This window comes from Pteropus vampyrus, unplaced genomic scaffold (genome assembly GCF_000151845.1).
Source record: "Pteropus vampyrus isolate Shadow unplaced genomic scaffold, Pvam_2.0 Scaffold120, whole genome shotgun sequence".
In the NCBI taxonomy this organism is placed as follows: Eukaryota; Metazoa; Chordata; class Mammalia; order Chiroptera; family Pteropodidae; genus Pteropus; species Pteropus vampyrus.
Window position 1 is genome coordinate 3,481,923 of NW_011888901.1, and position 19,404 is coordinate 3,501,326.

Consider the following 19,404-nt stretch of genomic DNA (forward strand, 5'->3'; position numbering starts at 1 on the left):
ACAGCTCAAAGCTTCATCTTCCCAACCTCATTTCCCCCTTCCCTCCAAGCATTACCCCTCTCCTCTCGCTTCCTAACAATAATCCTTCTCTTTGAGACTCGCGGTCTCGTTTTCATCATGCCCTTAGCCCCTTTTTCTTGTCCTGTCTTGTTCTCTAGGTCATCCAGACCTCTGTGTTCCCTCACTCTCTTCCTCTTCCAGTAGGTTTTACACGTTCAACCTGGTGGCAGGCGTTGCTTCCGCAGCCTTTGAACTTGGTTACAACGGAAACTCCTTTAAAAACCAATGTTCCTTGGTTGTCTCTTGGATAAACTCCAGCTTCCACTTGAGGGCTTTCTCCAATTCCCCCTCATACCTTGCTCTTACCCAAGCCTTGTCTGTTGCCTCCTTCAAGATACAGAGTGAGAGCCTCAAATTTCCTTCCTCTAGAAAGTTTGATCATAGTGATAATGAGGGTGATAATGATGATTGCTAAATTTTTTCACCTTTTATGGAACTCGCTCCAAAGCTCAGCTTCCAAAGATCTCAGTGGCATGGTACATAGAACCCCAGGTGGCCCATGACTGTGCAGCAGTGCTTGGAGAGCCCTCGTCACCATGAACGTGTTCATATCTTCCCCCTCCCTTCTTTCTGGAAGCATTCTGGCAACTACAGCATGATCAACATGGGGTCGGCTTTCCATAAGGACATATTTGAAAAGAGCATTACAGATTCATTCCACATACTTGAGGTCAAAGGAGTGGCCTGACTGTAGTTTACAAAAAGGGAGAGTTTGGTTGAAACATTCAAGTTAATGTAGAGAAACCACTAATTTGGGGAGATCCAGGCAATAGTCAGAGCTGAAGTCAGGGAGCCAGGTGTTGAGCTCCAGGGACTGGACAAGCAGGGAGCACCCTCAGCCATTTCCGGAAGCCCCGCTGGGACTTGCAGGTCCTCTCCTGATCTGATATGAATAGTGGTTGGGCCACCAGGGAATGTGAGTCAGGAGAAATGGGGAAGGAAAGGACAGTATTTTCAAGTAAAAATAACCATAGAGATCTCCTATTACCAGATTTTTCATGTAGTTTTTCAGACTCGGAAGCTTTTTCAAACAAAGCGTTTTGCAAAAGATGTTTTCTGACTTATTTCATCATCGAGTTCAGAGAGGCCTTCACTAGCTTATAGAAATTGTCATTTTGTAGGTCAAAGATGGTCGAGTATTGGCAATTTCATGTGGTTGAACCTGATAGAAATACTTCAGGATAAATTTGTATCAATTTCTTCCAGCACTGGAAGCCTCACCACTCACTGTTACTTTAAATCTAAGGAACCACAAAGTTTGCACTGGATTCACTGTCCTTTTCCTTCTGCGAGCATCAAACAAATGACCAGCCTTGGTTTGGATGATGGTTTACTAGTCATTACTAGAACATGACAGAAGGAGCGAACACAGAATGCACTGATGGAACATGAGCAGGTACTCTGAGAATCTCCATTGTCTCAGAGACAAACGGAGAAAATGTGTGTATTCATGCTGCTGTTATTTCTTCCCCATGTGGAACCATTTTCATAGATGAAATTTGTGCAAATGAATGTCTCAAAACTCAGGAGTGCTCTTGCCACAGCATCACAGGCAGACAGAATGACTATATTTTACGTTTATTACTAAACTTATGTTACTTATTACAAAAGTCATAAAAATTCATTATGTAATAAAGAAAATACAAATAAGAAAAAAATGGATTTCGATCACCAACAATCCTACCCCTTAGAGATAGTTATTGTTAACAATTTAGTATATTTCCTTCTGATCTTTTTTCAAAAAAATAGAAACACACTGTAAATATATATAAACATTTAGTGAGATATTTTTAACGAATGTAGGGTTACACATATGTATTAATTATGCCCCTTTTTTTCAGTCAATAACATATTCTGATCATGTGTTTATATCAGTAAATATTCCTCTAAATTCATTCTCAATTATTGTGTGCTGATGCATTATGTAAAATAATCAACTATTTACCTATATGCTAATTGTTGAATATTAAGGTCTTTTCTTTTTTTATTATAAGCATTATGCTAATAAAGATTCTTGTCCATATGTATCTGCTCATTTACCCATTTATTTCTTTATTAGAGTAGAATTGTTGGACCAGAACAGTATACACTAGTGTGGACACTAATAGTTAGATGACCAAACCTCCATCCACATGTACATTGTACATGCGGCTTTTATTTTCTATATTCTGATGACATCTGGAGCCTTGGTACTGCCCTTTCTAGGGTTAGCCAATTCCTAGCAATAGTAAAGGACTCATCTGAGAACATACTTTTCAAACAGGAACCTATCAATCCAGAGCCCACAACCCACCACCTCCTTTATCAGGCTCTCACACTCTGAGCCACTATCCACCCACCCTTACACTGCAGGGCCAGGTACCAGACAACTATAGACAGACCCTGTGCCCCAGAGCCCACTGAAATTATTCAAATTAGCCATTCCTAAGCCTTCTAACCCTATCTTGCCCATTCCTTCCTGAGGAAATCATAATAAGACTTTTACTTACATTTTCCCTTTGGTCCCTCTGCCTCCTGACTAACCTCTCATGTCGCACCCCATAATGTGGCATGCCCCTTTCTCTTAGAAACTGTGAGTAACAATCTTTTCAGTGGCAATCATCTTCTGTTCCTGTTGGCTTTACTATACCTAGAATTTTTTTTTATATACTATATTTAAAAATACATGGGGGCAAGGGAGGGCAGGCACAAGTCTGTCTATCTCTATTTCTTTTGTGACTGGCACATTGCCTGATGACAGAAAGCCCTTCAGCATGTTGCATGTTTCAGGATGACTCTTCTGTGATAACAGGAGGGCTTGGCCCGAGAATTGACCACTAACAGGACAGGCTCATCAACAGCCCCATTTCCTACCACCTTCTCCAGTTGCATCTCCAACTGCCCCTCCCTCGAAAGGGAGATGTATGACATTCTCTCCTGCCACCTCTTGCCAGCTGGCCTCCCATAAACATGTATGAACTCTAGGTGGGCTGGCTTCTTGAAGCTGTACCATGATGCAATTCTAAATGCATGGCGTGGATACACAGGCATGAGCAGAAAGCAGAATGTGAAGGGAGCAAAAAGAATGCATTAGACCAAACACGTTGGCACTGTTAAAAGCAGAGCAGAGAAATTTTAATATCATAGCTGTTGGAGCTAGACAACCTGAATTTGTATCTAATTCTGTTATTTGTTTTGTGATCTTTGGAAAATTTCTTAGACTCATCAAATGTCAATTCCTTTATCTCTAAAATGGAAAAATGAAATCCTATCTTAAAAGGCTGTTATCAGAATTCAATGAAATTATGCCTGTAAAGCACTCTTTTACTTAAGATTCTTTCCAGTGCAAATGATAGAAATTAAATGTATTAAGTCACATAACCTGATAGTCCAGAGTGGTTAGTTTCAGGCAGTATTAGATCCATGGGCTCTAAGTCTATGACCAGGCCTCAGCCTTTCTTTCTACCACTCAGTTTTGCTGACCTTGAAGTTCTCTTCAGAGATGCTTTCTATATGTAGTGCCTAACTGGCCCCTGGAGACTCCAAGTTCACATCATCCCTATGGCTTGTGATCACTGTAGAGCAAGAGTGATTGATCTAGTAGTGGTTCCAGTAGGAACCCTAAGAAGGTCTCTGATTGGGCCAGCCTGTCTCACATGTCCAGCCCTAAACCAATCATCATCTGTAGTCAAGACCAGTCACTCTGGTGATAAAAGGAGGAAGTAACACCAAAGAGTGGACTCCCATGGTTTCCTAAAAGTAAGGATGCTGAAGTCGAAACCATTTGTCCACAAGTTTTGGCAGAAACTGGAACTAAGTTTACAAACCGGCACCCATTGGGGGAACTCTGATCTACAGACACATTCTGTGTAGCTCAGACAGTTTAGTCAAAAATGGACATTAACTGGTCACATTAAGTATTGCTGTGGGAAGTATAAATTATCACAACTCTCGTGAAGGGAAATGTGGCAATAAATATCTAAATTAAAAAGGTACATGCTCTTGACTCAGCAATTCCACTTCTAGGAATTTATACTACAGATATACTCACAAACATGTAGTTCTGGGAAATGACTAAATAAAGGTTATTTATTGCAGTACAATTTGTAAGAACAAAAGACTGGAAACCACCGAAATACCCACCAACAGAGGATGACTTAAAGGAAGTATGATACACTTATTTAAAGAAATCTTAGAAACAATAAGAAAAAAAATGGAGGAAAAAATATCTCTTTATGGACTGATATCAACCAACCTGCAAAATATTTTGTTGAATGAAAAGGTAAATTGCAGTGTAGAGCATATAACATAGCCCTGTTTAAGAACTGGGGAAATCTCTGTGTGTGTGTTTGCCTTCATGTGCCTAGAAGAATTTACAAGACATTGGTAATATTACTTATCCGTGGGAGAGAGAACTGCATCGGGTAGGTCTGGGCATAGAGGGGAAGGACGATTTTCCACAGAATATCATTACATTTGATTAGCTTATATTTACATTATATTTTTGAACCATATTAATATATTACCAATTTTAAAATAAATTTTAAAAAGTTATTACAAAAAAAACTGTTAAATAACAATTAGTTGAGCTGAGGTTTATATTTGGAGCTTGTACGCAACCTGGAATTTCAAAGGGAAAATGCCTTGACGTATTTATCTCCTCAGCTCTTCTTTCACTTGGCTAATTTCTTAAGTGTTTAAGAAACACATAGTAGTGATTTCCATAGAATGAAGTGAATCAGAGGTGTCTTGACAGAAAATTCGAACCGGTTCTTGAAAGATGAATAAGCGCTCAGGATGTGCAGGAAGAGGTTCCAAGCCTAAAGCCTCAGCTTAACAGAAAACATTATGAGACGACTTGACTGAATTCCAGGAAGCTGAGGGAGGATGTGTGCTTGGAGTGGGGACAAGCCTGGGGAGGTCAGCTAGGGTCAGATGACCACAAAAAGCTCAGGCTCTATCTCATAGGTTACAGGAGCTACAGGTGGGTTTAGAGCAGGATGGTGTCCTGTGCTATGTTCAGCAGGATGTAAGGAAGCTAGGCTGGCCAAACCACAGCCCAGGGGGCTAATGAAAGACCCAGCACCCCAGGACCAAAAACACTCTCTCTGGTGGCTTTATCTTCACAGGCCTGCGTTTTCAGCCTTCCAGTTATAGCATTCTACCTTAAAAAGGAAATGCTTCTGAGGAAGAAGCCAATTATCCGAGCCCCTTGGAGACAGTAGTATTTATCCCTCCTTCCAGCACCCGTCTGCAGGGAACCAGTGGGCGGTGGATTGTGCCTCCCTGGGCTCAAGCCAGGCCTGGTGAGCCAGCCCCTTTGTGCAACCCTGGCTGTCCCTTCCCCTTTGCAACCCATGGCGTCTTCTGTTACAGGAAGGCAGTAAATTGTGTGGCAAAGCTGGAAAGAAGCCAAGCTGTCCCAGTGCCCATCCCTCAGGCTCCAAGTCTCCTTGCCCTCCTCCACCTCCTCCCAGACCTCTCTTCTTGCTTCTCTGTCCACTCTTCCCATCTTATCTTGTCCCAGACATGAATTACCTCTGACCACGAGGGTGACTTGGACAGTCAGATGACCCATCCGCCTTGCTATCCTACCAGGGCCAGTGACTAAAAACATCGGTAAGAGGAGTTTCTCTCCCATACAGGAAACCTGCCTGTCAGCTGGGAAAAGTGTGCCGAAGTGGGTCATCGAGGAGAAGGGATCGAGGATCCAGAAAGGGCTTCAGGACCTCTGAAATCCTACTATCCATGCCTGCTCCTGCTCAGCCCCGGGCAAGCCCAATCTACCTATGGGCCCTTGGTGTTCTACTGATTCAATTTGTAAGCAAGATTTTACAAAATAACATTTTCTCATTTATTAAAAATTATATATGTAGTCTATATTGATTATTTTTAAAAATCAGAATATAGAAATAAGCAAAAAGAGAGAGAGAACATAAAATAAACTATAATCTGACTATCTTAAAATAACTAATGTTTATTATTTTGGTATATTTTCCTAAATTTGTTTTTTTTTTTTTCAAAAAGAATTGTATGGCATACTTTGTTTTATAAACTGATTTTCCACCTACCGAATCATAACTATCTTTCTACTCCTTTATTATTCTTCTACAACTTCATCTTTAATTTGCTGCAAAAGATCCCATAGTTTAAATGCACCACAGTATATAATGAGCAATTCCCACTGTTTTTCGCCCCAATTGTTTGCTCTTATGAACAGTGCTGCAATGAACATTCGTACATCTATACCTTTTCTGCTTGCTCAATTATTTCCTTTATGATAAACTTCTAGAAGTAAAACTGGTCAAAGGTCATGTGATGTTTTAGGCATTTAAGCTATTCTGCTAAATGATAAAAAATAAATTGTCTTCATAGAATTAGATCCCATCCCAGGAGTTTGTCAAAGGTGTGGGTCCCCTGTACTGGCCACATCTACACTGGGGTTGGGAGACAATGACCAGCAGAGCAGCAGAGAGGGACAGGGAACATAGAAAACACAATGTGAATTAAGCCATGTTAGAGATACAACCCATTAGATCAATACTGAGTGGTTGCTTCACTCAGTATAGTGATGCTTATGTGTTGAAACACTGTCTCCCTCACTTCTCACAATAAGTCCCCAAGGAGGTGGGATCACTTTTTTTAACTGAGGAAACTGAGGCTCAGAGAGGGTAAGATGCTGTGTCACATAGCTAGTAAGAGCAAAGCCAGAGCCAATGGAAACATCTGGGCTCTGAGGAACAGGGCCCTGCCACACCGTGAGAAAAGAAGGGCACTGACCTTGGGTCTGCTGCAGGGTGACTAGGACAGCCGTTCCCTTGTTCCTTACCTAATGCTCCCTGGCCACTGGCATAAACACATGTCACTCAGAGCCAAAAGGCAAGTTCCCAGGTGACCTTCCTTCGAACAGCTCTCTGAGAAAAGTTGGCTTGAAGGATTAGAATTCCAATTCAAATTATTTCCATGTGCAGTTGGTGGTGGGAGAAAGTGCTGACATTTGGGTCATTCCACTCACAGAGATCTGTGGTGTGCCCAGAATACGCCTAGACTCCTGCTAGCGTCGGCAGGGGATGTGCAGAGGAGCTTTAATGCTAAAGCTTCCAACAGAGGCTGAAAGAAATGACTAGAGACCATGAATTGTGGGCTGCTCATGTTATCCTTTGCACACGAATCAACGTTGTGTTTGATAGTATAATTGGAACCAACTAAACAAAAATCGGTGTCTGCAAAGCCAACATCAACTTTCTCCTGCCCTTCTCATGCTTTGGAGTACCTTAAGAATCTGATCCCTGTGTAGAAACATGTGTTCTATTGTTGAACGGTTGTTCCTACACCTGAGATGTAGCTTCCAGTTACAAGTCAGCTCAGGCAGAAATCCATGTGCGTACTTTGCCTAAGAGAAATATTCTTGTCACATAAGAATCCCCCATTAATCAAAAATCACATTATGGCTCCTGGAATGAAGTTTCCTTTACTACTCTTTAATAATAAGCCTGAGATAAGATAAAATTTGTAATTGCACGTTCTCTTCTGATGGGAGATAATATAAAAGTGGTATAGAAATTTGACTTAAAAGAGTATATTCACTTAGCTAATAGGCTTCCATTATGTGGTCTTTACTTATTCATTCATTATGATTTTTGCCACATATAGAAAACTTTAATTGAAAGTTACTTATTACATTGTTCCTGAGTGTTAGCAGCAGAGTAAAGTTTCAAATAATCAAAAAAGAATGAATGAATAGAAGCCCAGAATTTTATAGACAATGAAACCTGCTGAGTAGACCTCCTATACCAACCACAGGATCAGATATTAAGGACTCATTTCATATTGACAAAGCACAGTTTCTTCAGTGGAAAGTGCAATAAATGGATTATAAGTAATATAGTAATATATATATTTTATTTTATGGATCACCCATATTGCAGAAGGCAGTTGACCCTACAATGGGGCTACAGTCCACAGACAAGAGAGAACAATCAGAAATAAGGCTATCCTTCCATTTATAGGCTAAATAACAACAAGCTTTTGTGAGAGTTTTTCCAGCTAACAAGTTATGCCTTAATTATCATCATTAATGCCTATTAATCAATTAAATCATATTTACAGTGCCAACATCAGCAAGCCAAACTCCAGTAGCACTTTCACAAGGGAATATTCCTGATCAAGATACAAAGGCCAACAAACATCTAACACAACTAATGGAATGGGAGTAGAAAATGCAATGTGCCAGGGGTTCAGTGGTTCACATCAGCCCTTGTTGGAGCTCCGTCCTTCCCTGGGACACTCCCTCAAAGGTATAAAAACAGTACCAAGCTGGGGTGGGAGGGCAGCATCTGTGATACAGAAAGAATGAGTAGCTTTGTGATTTGTGATTCTGAAAGGCCTTACTTATATTACAAAACAGAAGCATTTAAAGCAGAATTGTTTGTCCAAGTTGGTTCTTTAGCTTTTATGTTAACCACTAAGATGAGAATGTGTACATTTATCATTGAAAAGTACGTGTGTGCCTTGTTCAATCCAGGTTGCTGCTCTACAGAGAAAACTGACAGGCGCTCATCACCATCATCATCATCGCCATTTTAGATGCCAAACGCAAAAGGGTTATGCTCCCACACAGTGCTGCCCAGGTGATAAGTGGTAGAGCATGTCAGGAGCCCAGCCTTTCAAGGACTCCTGCCCTGCATCAGAGGTGCCAACTGCTTGAAGGGAACCAAGCAGAAAGTTCTCTCTAAACAATTGAATGACTCACATGAGGCTGAATGGAAATTGTGAATTAACTCTTCTCTTTGGATTTGAACAGTCACATATTAATAGAGTATAGATCCTTCTCCAGAGAAGAGCCTTGTGGAAAATACTTTCTCTTGCATCTGAAGTCTCTCTGCCCTTACAGGTCTCTTTAATAAAACCTTGGGAGATTGATAACACGAGATGGCAGCCATCCCTGTATAAATTATGGTGGCCTCTTCATTTCTCCCTTTCCAAATCATCACCATTAATTAAGAGCACACCAAGAGGGGAATCCAGTGTTGTCACTGACTGGTGAAAAACTGCACCAAAATAGAGAAGTATCTCACTGAGGGTCCACAAGGCATGATTCCAGGAGCATGCATGGGAAAATCCAGCACAAAGCAAACTTAAGATGCTGAGGAGGGCCCACTAGCAACAATCAGAGATGATAGAGATCAATAAGCCCCAGCCAGAGTTCCTGGGACACTCTGGCCTCTGTTACTAATTCATTCAACAAACAGTGTTGAGTATCTTCCTGTACCAATCGAAGAAACCACAGTGAGTTTCCTTGAAGACCTCACAGTCTGGGGTTGCAGTTGGAGTGGGGTGGCAGACAAGTCATCAGAAGATTATAGACTAATCAGTGTGGGGGTCATACTCCATATGGGATGGGAGGAAACTCCAGAAGAGAGGACTTCGCCCAGATTGGGGGTGGATGTGGGAAGCCTCATTCATGGAGGAGGTGTTTGAGCCGAGTCTTGAATGATGGGTAGAGGCTATCCAGATGGTCAAAAGAAGGAAGGCCATTCCAGCAGGGGTCACAGTATGTGCAAATACAGTGTAGCTGGAGGGAGTTATTATGGGAGTAGTGGAGAACATAAAAAAAAACATCTAAGTTCTTCAACAATTCCAGGAACCTACCCCACACTGGTAGAACACACCAGGACCCCATGAATGTTTACTGAATGCAGCCATCATCAGAGCCATCATCAGAGCCCTGAACACTCAGATGCCATGCATCTGCAGCCTGGTTCATGACTTGACACCAGAGAAATCTCTCTGTGAGCCCAGACCTGACAGTTTTACACTAGAGATCGCTGGAGAACTTCCTTAACTCCTCCCTTCCTCAGTTTCCTCATCTTGAAAATTGGATTAATAACCCCTGCTCTGAAAGATTTTGCTAAGTATTTAAAACACTGTCTATGAAACACCTGAAGCAAAGCAGAAGGCGCTCCATAAGTGTTAGCTTCCTTGCTGGTATTATGGGGGACCCTGGTGTACCATGATGATCTTGCAGCCTCACAGACTTCGCCATCCGTCACATATTTGCCTGATTTTGCGTTCACAGCAGATCTGTTGCATGATAGTATTCATACCTGCAAAGACCCCTGAGATTGTGCTTTGCCCCATCAGGAGGCCGACCTCTCCTTCAATGCTCACAGAATACAGACAACACCTTTTCTCCTCTGGGCCCTATGCCCACATTATCCTGTGCTTTAAGAATGCACCTTCCATTTGTACTAGTTGGAGCCAAAAAAGAATTGCAAAGATAAGTGTATAAGAGGAAAAATGATATCGCTCTCCCAAATGCTGCGTTTGTTGTTTGGACTGACTGCACCACCTCCCTGCTTGATTTGAGTTGGTAGTTCTTGTTCTCATACTTCTTTCTCCCTCAGGTGCTTCCGCTTTTACTTATCAGCTTTAGATTGTTTTCTGAGGTAAGAAAATTTATTTTATGGGTGAACGTTAATGCCCACTTTCACTAACTCTCCACTGCCACCTGCTAGATCTTTCAGTAGTGAGAGTCCCACCGCCACGGATCCCCCTTCGACCCAGGCAGACCAGGACCATTGGGCAGCCTTGCCTGGGTACAAAGCAGGCCTTATGGATCCCAGCTCCAATGCATAATGTGACCTCAGGCAAGCTACTTACCCTTTCTCAGCTTCCATCTCTCACCTGGAAAACAGTGATAATAATACCTCTTACACTATTGTACATACTTGTCACACAGTAGACAATAAATAAGTCTCCTCCTTTCTGACTTTGCACGGATGTCCTGCTGATCATGGCCTTTACCATCCCCCATGAAGAGCCCATGCAGATTCTTACTTCTGAGCACTTGATGACTCCACTCTCTCTAAAAGGAACACCAGCCTTCTATTCTACACCTCTATCAAATGACTGTGGTTCTCCTCCAAAACACTGGAGAAGAGACACCCTCCTCCAGGAAGTCTTCCTAGATTCACTCTGTCTGCGTCCAGTCACACTCTTTTTCAATCTCCCAGCAGGAAAGAGAAAACATACTCAGATGATTTATTAAATTCCGAACAGAATTAAATAATGAAACCATTTACAGAAATATGGCTAGTGCTCGAAAAACCACTATGGGAAATCAAAGCCCCAAAGATTAACAACAAGAAGAAATTATATCTACCCCTTTCCCTAAAGAGAATGGTTTTCTGGAGACTGGTCAGAGCTAGAGGCAGGGTGGAACTGGCCAAACCCAAGTAGAAGCCAGAGGCCGGGAGCCTAGGAGATGGAGTGCAAATCAGCCACCGTGGCCCCAGAGCACAGGACAGAGAAGGGAAGGGAATAGATCTGAGCTGAGGGTGGGGAAATGACTGAAAAATAAAGCATACCTTGGTAATCCGGGTCCCCCAATAGGCTCCAATATAGTTATATGTTCCCCACAAGCCTTAATCCATGTCTTCTCTTTTTTTTGGATTTCCCTCTGGATGCAGAGAACGTACCATTTATTGAGTACCTACTATGTGCCAAGCATGGAACCTCATTTACTCCTCACAACAATCTGTAAAATCTCATAGTTTGAAGCTAAAGAAACTGAGGTTCAGAGAAGATCAGAGTCTTGCCAAAGATCACTCAATCAATCTGACTTTAGCCCTGACTGTGAAGCCAGCAATTCTGTGTCACAAGATGCCATGATTTTTGTGAAAGAGTGCCAGCCCTGCCTCCCTCCACCGTGGCCAACTACCTTGCAGGCTTTGTTCAAGCCTTTATTATTTGTTCTGTCTGCCCAGAGTTGGTTAATGGAATCCACTCAGCACTCAAATCTGAACCCAATATTAGATGCACCCCAACCCGAACCCTATATTAGATGCACCCCCACAGATAGACACTTTGTGTGGTTATTTGTCCTATTATCATCTCCCTGAATTGTGTCAAATGAGCCAAACCAGTCACATCTTTCTTCTGCAACTTCACTTCCATGGGCCGGACACCAGAACAAAGCAAGGCATGATTTGCCTCTGGCACGAGGGCTCACGGTCCAGCCTGCAAAGGGAGGAGAGAAGGCAGGGATCTGACTTTCAGCCTCAGAAATAAGAGGAAGTTTCTGCCTCCCACTCTGATTCACAAGGTGATGATCTCTTACACAAGAAAAGAAAAAGGAATTAAGAGGTAGGGCAGTCAAAAAAAAAAAAAAGACAAATGTCCACTCTGAGGTCATTTAAAGTCTTTTAAAATTAATCAAGATTCCCATCTCCATGGAAGATTTTTGGAGCATGGTTCTGCCTGAAGTGGGGAAAAAGAGGGGATGGGCCAAGGGACCTCTCTGGCTTTCATCGTATGAGTTCTGTGTGCTGGCATGCTCACCGGCTAACTCAGAAACAGAGTAAAGTGGCAGCGGCTTGCTATTTTCAACATGAACACAAAACAGATCTTGAAAAGCCATATTGTCCATCTTCCTGCCACTGAACACCGCATCAGCTTTCCTAGCTCCCATGCTAAGGTTCTTGCCTGTCTCACCATGCTTCCTTCTGTCTAGCTTACATCTCTCATGCTGCGGTACAGGCAGCCCATTTCCTCATTTCACAGCCTCATGGAGATGGAGAACAGCTGGTGCTTGATCCTCTGGAGAATAACTTTACAGAGGTTTGTTTTAGTGGAAACACCAGAGTCCTGAGGAATTTTTCCCTTTGTTTGAAAATGAATGACTTCCTTTTAGGTCTGCTCTGAGAGGCTTCCACCTGAGTTGTGGTAACTTCAAAGGCTCCCCACATTTCTGTGCCAGAGGCCAGAGGCCAGCTGGGGCCTCCTCCTGCGGCTTCTGCCCAAGATTCTGCAACCTCAGCCTCAAACCAACCGCTCAGCATCCCGGGAAGGGTCCCGTGCACATGTGTGATGGGCATAGGTGCCTGCGTTTGCACATATGTTGGCTTGTATTTAGGAGCGGGCGTATGTATCTAAAATATATTGCTCTCCTTCCGTTGTTAAGAATCAGCCTTGGGAAGCAAAGAGACAAGGGGAGACAGCATTCAGCTAGGGCCTTGCATCTTCAGTTTCAGTTTGTAATAAATATTTATGACCAAGTTACAACAAGTCCTGAAAAAAGAAGCTTTTAATAGAAACACAGATACTTACCATTGTGTTAATTATAGGCCTCTGCTGACCATCCTCATGTATGCTTTATGTTCATTTTTAATGCTCATCAGTGATTCTTTTCTCTTTTAAAAACCGTGCCTAGTGAGCAGCTGTTTCGTATATGCAGCTGGGTTCTGTAACAGACAACTGTTTCTCTTTTAGTAACTTTGTCAAGCTTAATCTGAGATTAATCTGACTGCAGGTGTCAGGTAAGAACAGGACTTTTTTCCCAACGACCAAGAACCCTACAAAGGAGGAGGAAGGGAGGCACTGGAGCAAGTTGGTTAGAAAGCCCAAAGATCAAGGCTTTGTGGGCTGGGCCTGGGAGAGCTGTGTCCATCCTTGCCTGGTGGCAAAGTGACATCACGTTTCCATCATAACCTCCACTCCTGGGTCCACAGAGAAAGATGCTCTGCAGGCAGAATGGCAGAGCATGTTAATTGCCATGCCCCTAGTGACATAAAATCTCACAAACAACCTCCATAAATCACACTCTGACAGCTACTGGGCTTGTCCAACACTAAATGCAAAAGGACTCCTCTTCTACGTCGAGTCTTAAGTTGTAGGCAGCACCATCACCCTTCAGCAAACATCTGTAGTTCATCTTATCGTTTGAAGATATATATGAGTTTCACTATCTTTTTTTTCTTTAAGTTTTTTGCAGCTTCTGCTCCTTGATTTGTTTGAAGGCCATCTGCTACATATAAAATTGGGGGTGGGGGACAGGCTATAGAAAAGAAACATTTGGGAGATGTACAGGCTGGGAGAAAATGCAAACCCTGCGAATGCTTTAGTCAGCTTTGGTGGGCAGACCGCTTTCCTTTCTGAACGCCCAGCCGCTCAGTGAGTGTTGGACTTGGGACGTCGCTGTCGGCTCTAACTGATGCTTGTTCTGGTTCTGTCTCCTGTTTAGTACTTTACCACGCAGAACAACAGAGCCTGCATTGGTGGTTCTGAGATTTCTCAAACTTTGAAAATACATGCTGGAGTGGACCTCCAAAGCTCCCTAAAGATGCCTCGTGAACTGCAGGATTAAAAGGGGCACCCAGGAACCTTGGGTGATGTTTCACACAAGAATACAATGAAGCCCCAGTCTCAGAAGTGTCTGTCATGACATGAAGTTACCACAGGGGGGTAGAAGTTGTGCAGTTGCCTGTTTTCACTTGAGCAAGCGTCCTTCCCTAAGAAGCAAAGGGAAAAAGAAACCAGGTTCTTTTTTGTACATAATGGCAGCAAGAGGCTTCCTGCACCGCCTGCCCAAATGGAAGTGTCTAAGCTAAACTGGCTTCATGGAGGCACCAGCTGTGTAAACATTCGACCTCTGAAATCATTGCCACCCCCAGTCATGCCCAGCCGGGTTTCCTCAGCCCTAACATGGGCCAGGCAGCCCACATCGCCCAAGTCTCAGGAGTTACCACTCCACTCGCCAGGAAAGTAGCTTAAAGGATGTATTGGATGGCCGGAGTGGTGACCATTAAAGCAGAGCTGAAACAGTGATGATGACAGAGATTTCTTCATAGCACCAGCTTTCCCTTCACCCTGGAAGAGTCTGTCCTTATTATGCCGACAAAAGAGGCTTTTATAAATCCCAAAGCTTCCGAAGACAAGTTTCATTTCCCCATCCTTCCCACAAAGGTCCAAAATGCTTTCATAAAACTGATCAAGCTTTTGTTGTTATCATCATTAGAAAAGTGGTGTGAAGCTCCAGCTCAGTCCTTTGTGTGGTTCTCCTGCTTTTATTTCTTCCACAGTGCTCTGGCATGCAGCCACACACAAAAAAAGCTCAAGCCATGCATTGAGCCACAGGTTTTTAAGGCGCATTTGAGGCTTTGCTCCTGAAAATATCAATTAAAGTATCATCGACTTTGTTTAGGTGTTCAGTGGAAGGCCCTTCTCCAGCTAAGTTCTCAGAGTCCGGCTAGGCACCCCAGACAGGTCTGACTTTGCCATGTGTCTTTGCCCCTGGTGAGAAGGCAGTGTGGGGCCACAGTGGCCCCTTTCATGTAACAAGGGGCTGTCACTATCCCTACTTCCCATTTGTCCTCACTCCCATCCCCAACAAGGCCTGTGGAAAACCCAAAGCAAGTAATCATGGACATTCCTTGAGTGACAATACAAATTTACTCAACTCTGTCAAGCCCACTGATTTACGTGACAGAGAAAATTTTACCTGAATGAAAAAAAAAAGACTTTTTTGTCAGTCACCTTCTACAAGCCTAGAAAAGAAACTTGCTTGGACATGGTTCCATAGTGTAGCGGTTAGCACGTCTGCTTTACACGCAGAAGGTCCTGGGTTCGCGCCCCAGTGGAGCCACGGTCCATGGTTTACTGCCATGTCACCCTAAACAAGCCCGATGTCCAATCTCGGAAGCTAAGCAGGGTCGGGCCTGGCTAGTACTTGGATGGGAGACCACCTAGGAAGACCAGGTGCTCTAGGCATAAATAATAATTATAATAAAGAAACTTGCTTGAAGTTATTAGCTGCTTGGTGGAGAATTGCAGGAAAGTTGCTTAAGAGTTGATTCCAGGGCTACAGTAACTGTTCCTTCCTCCCTGCCAGAGCCGTGGTTTCTCCACAGCTGCCTGCAAAACACTTGTGTTGTTCCACGATTACCATATGATTTGTTGGTGCACTTTCATGCAGAAATGCCTGCATCTGTTGAGGTCGGCAGCGCTACCTTCTTGACAGTTCCAGATGTTGTGAAGATGAAATGCCTCCCACCTGAGGAACTGTGCAACTAGGAGCCCCGAAAGGTGTTCTGAATACAGTTTAAAAAGGCATCCGTCTTAAAATAATTTCAACATCTCACTCGTCTATTTATAAGCCTTGTCAGATGGGTTTTTGGGCCCTCTCAGACAATTTTAAGGGGCTCAATTTTACATCAAGATACTTTAACCAATGAAGTTCCAAACCTTTGCCCTGTTTCTTTCTCCACCTGGGCCCACCCATTCAACCTGCCTCCCAACACCGTTGATATCTCTTTATATTAGGCTTTCCGCCGAAGAGCCTTCACGTCTTTCTGTCAGGTACACCACCAGGAACAAGGTTTGGCATCAGAAGTGGGTGGAACAAGCCTCGTATCACTAGCCTGCATTGACTCAAGATTCATGGGTAAAGAGGCAACAAAAGGCCCCTGGGCCAGGCCCCACTTCTCCCTCAGACCTCATAACTCACCACACTGTTGACCTCTTAAAACAGAAATGAGACTTGACCTTCACTGGGATTTTGGAGTGGCGTCTGAGCTTGACTTTCCACGGGTGAAAACCTACGCCCAAGACCACCCTTAAGAAGACCATTCTCTTGAGTCCTGCTGCAGAGTGATGTTATTCTTGGGTCATTTAACTTCACTCTCAGGGAAGAGTCGAGAACGGTGCTAAGTTGTAAATCACTCTCCTCTGGAATGGATTTGCGCCAGAACTGATCGGCCTGAGCATTCCTGCCTTGCTTGACATGGTAAAGAGATTATGGTATGTAAAATTCAGCTAAACATAGCTTGTTTCGATTTCCTACTTTCCTGGTTGTCTGTCTCGCTATGAAAGGTTAAGACCTAGAAGGGAAATAGCATTCGTGCTGCAGAATCGCCCTCACTCCAGGACAACGCTTCCCACTCAGATGGGATCCATATATGGCGATCGTGCAAGGCTCAGGCCCATCAGATAGATATTCATAAACTTGGCCTTCAGGTGCTTTTAATTGGTCCTTCTTCCAAAGTTACGAAAGCAGGCAGGAGGAAACATGGAAGCCGGCCTGTGGTGGTCTGAGCTTATAAATCCCTGTTCACACGTTTGCCATTTCACACAGTTGATGTTAGCCTTCCCTTTTCCATGATGTCATTAGCTGAGTCCTAAAACTGCAGTGACATCATTTTAGTTGATCTGGTTGCCATACTGGGGACTCTTCCTGAAATTCTTTAACCCATGTAGATAATGGTTTCTCAAGCTAAAGTCTCTTGAGAGTTCATCTTGTGGTCCAAATATTCTATTTAAAAAAAAAAAATAGATTTTTCTCACTTCTTCCTGCCCACTGGACCACATATGTCCACCAGCCTAGAGATAAGAACAGTAATGTACACTGTCAGCAACACTGTCTTCAAGTCCCCAAAGCCCTTTTGCTTTCTGTAATGTAAATTTCCAGCATGTGAAAGATCCAGAGTGCTCACCTGAACAGACGTGGCGGATGGCACTCAGGTTGCAGAATCAGATCAGCAGATGAGAAGGCCAGGGTGCCATGACAGAGGAGCCCACATTCCACCCCTGTGTACACAGAAAAAAGGGGAGCTGCCAACGTGGTCAGATACATGTGAGCAAAGACATCTGTAAATGAACAAATCTCAGCCTCTGGGGCCATGTCATGCATTCGTCTTGCTGAATAAGGTAGAAGCAGAAAGTAATTTTGATTAGTGTTCGTCTAAGTTATTTATCATAGGAAATTACAGAACTGCATTGGAGGCCGGGATTTTTACCCAGCTATTCTTGGGTTCATTGTTGTGATTTCACAGTGGAATAGCAGACGGGTCAGGCAGCAAAGTCTCCTTGGCCTGGTTTCTGTGCTGTGGTAGTCAATATAAAAGGGAACCTGAAAGAAAGTATTTTAACATTATAAGTTCAAGAAAACAAACTGGAAGAGAGTCCCTATTTCATTTTTCCCCCACGCTCCAGGAGCGAGCAGTAAAATTTCCCCCTCTACAAGACAATCAATACACCAGCAGTCTTAACTGAAAGAGCAATTTCCTCTCCTGCAAGAGACGAAAGAAATAATCGAATCGAAAGGCTTACTAAGGGTGATGGAATCTTTATTAATTATTATTTAGAATTATTAGAATTATTTTTCATAAAAGGAAATAGCTCTGAATTAAGATAAAAATTCTAAAAATGGCATTTATAAAAACTTATAAATCTGTGCATAAATATCTTTGTACATGTCCGTGCATTTTTTTTGCAAACAATTCATTTCTCTATTTGTACTGCCACTTATATACCACTTCCCCAGTTATCTGAGGCAATAATATTTGCAACTTTGTGAATTTTCTAGGATCTGTACAGAGGATAAGAAATGCTCAGGAGTGCCTTTCAAAGCATGGAATGCATTTTTTAAATAGGTAAAGTCAGACCAACAAATCACTGGCAGCTTCACTTCTGATCCATATGCTTTTGTTAGAAAAGAAGAACTCATCTACAGCCATGCCACCCTGAACAAGCTTGAGCCTGTCTGATCTCAGAAGCTAAGCAGGGTTGAGCCCGGTTAATACTTGGATGGGAGACCACCTAGGAAGATCAGTTGCTGTAGCGTAAAAAATAAAAATAAGGAATTATAAGGTGACAAGGTCCTTGCAATCTGTGAAGTCAACCAAGGGTTGCCTGGCCTAAAAAAAAGTAGAAAAAAGAAAAAGAAAAGGAGAACACAGAGGATCTAGTACTTGTACTTGAAGCACTTCAAGAGGTTGTCTTTTTTTCCCTCTTCAGAGGCTTCTCTTCACCTTCTTGCCTCTGTGCAGTGGGCAGGCCTGCAGCACAATGGGAAGCAGTCAGACCAGGGCTCAGCCCAGAACTGGAGGAAGTGGTCGACGCCCTTGTCCTCCACAGAGCTGGGCTCCCAGGACACAGTGAGGCCAGACAACTTGATGCAGCTATGGAAGACCAAAATTCCTACAGTAAAGCAAAAAAAAAAGATTTTTTTTTTTTTAATCATTTTAGCAATCTCAGCTGGCTGCCTTAAAAGAAGCTGTCATTCTAGGTTTCCAGAATGGCTATACCGACAGGGCTAAATCAGAGGTCTTCAAACCCTACCATTTGGCAAAAACCCAAAAAACTCGGTCAGCAAGCTACATGACTTCCCAATACTTCCAAGTAACTCTTCTTTTATTTGAAAATATCTGAATTTGTCATCACTAGCATAGAAATGTTTCATGTCATTCAGATGAAAACACAGTTTTACTACACATCGATACTGATTGGACATATTACAAACAAACTTCTGAAAGACAAAGAAGCCTCCTTTCTCCACAGGAAACCCGAATATCTCTTTGGCCACAACAACCCCAGGGGCTTTGGAAATATCGGGAAGCATGCAGTAGACTCTACTTATCCCCTAGATATTTGTTGTTGTGGAAGCAGCATCCAGCTACTGGTGCAGAAGGAAGTAGCCTCAGAACTCATCCCATTTCTTTATCAATCTGAGGACAGAGTGCCCATAGTGCCTAGCCCAGCGCTGGCCCACCGTGGGCACACAATCAATTCTTAGCAATCCAGCATTTG

The 19,404-nt window shown here is 43.0% G+C and overlaps 1 long non-coding RNA gene and 2 pseudogenes across 2 annotated transcripts; 2 read left to right on the forward strand and 1 right to left on the reverse strand.

Annotated features, from left to right (window-relative positions):
- Window positions 1–6,043: 6,043 nt before the first annotated feature.
- Window positions 6,044–18,791, reverse strand: LOC105296128. Of its 2 annotated transcripts, none has more exons than XR_002781850.1 (4): window positions 18,627–18,791; window positions 17,310–17,725; window positions 13,150–14,330; window positions 6,044–12,060 (listed from the first exon to the last, which is right to left on the reverse strand). It is a non-coding gene; the product is annotated as an uncharacterized LOC105296128 (long non-coding RNA). The 2 variants fall into 2 exon arrangements; XR_896224.2 differs by having other exon boundaries at window positions 18,567–18,791.
- LOC111743753 lies at window positions 15,473–15,588 on the forward strand (annotated as a pseudogene).
- Window positions 18,321–18,439, forward strand: LOC111743749 (annotated as a pseudogene).
- Window positions 18,792–19,404: the final 613 nt, after the last annotated feature.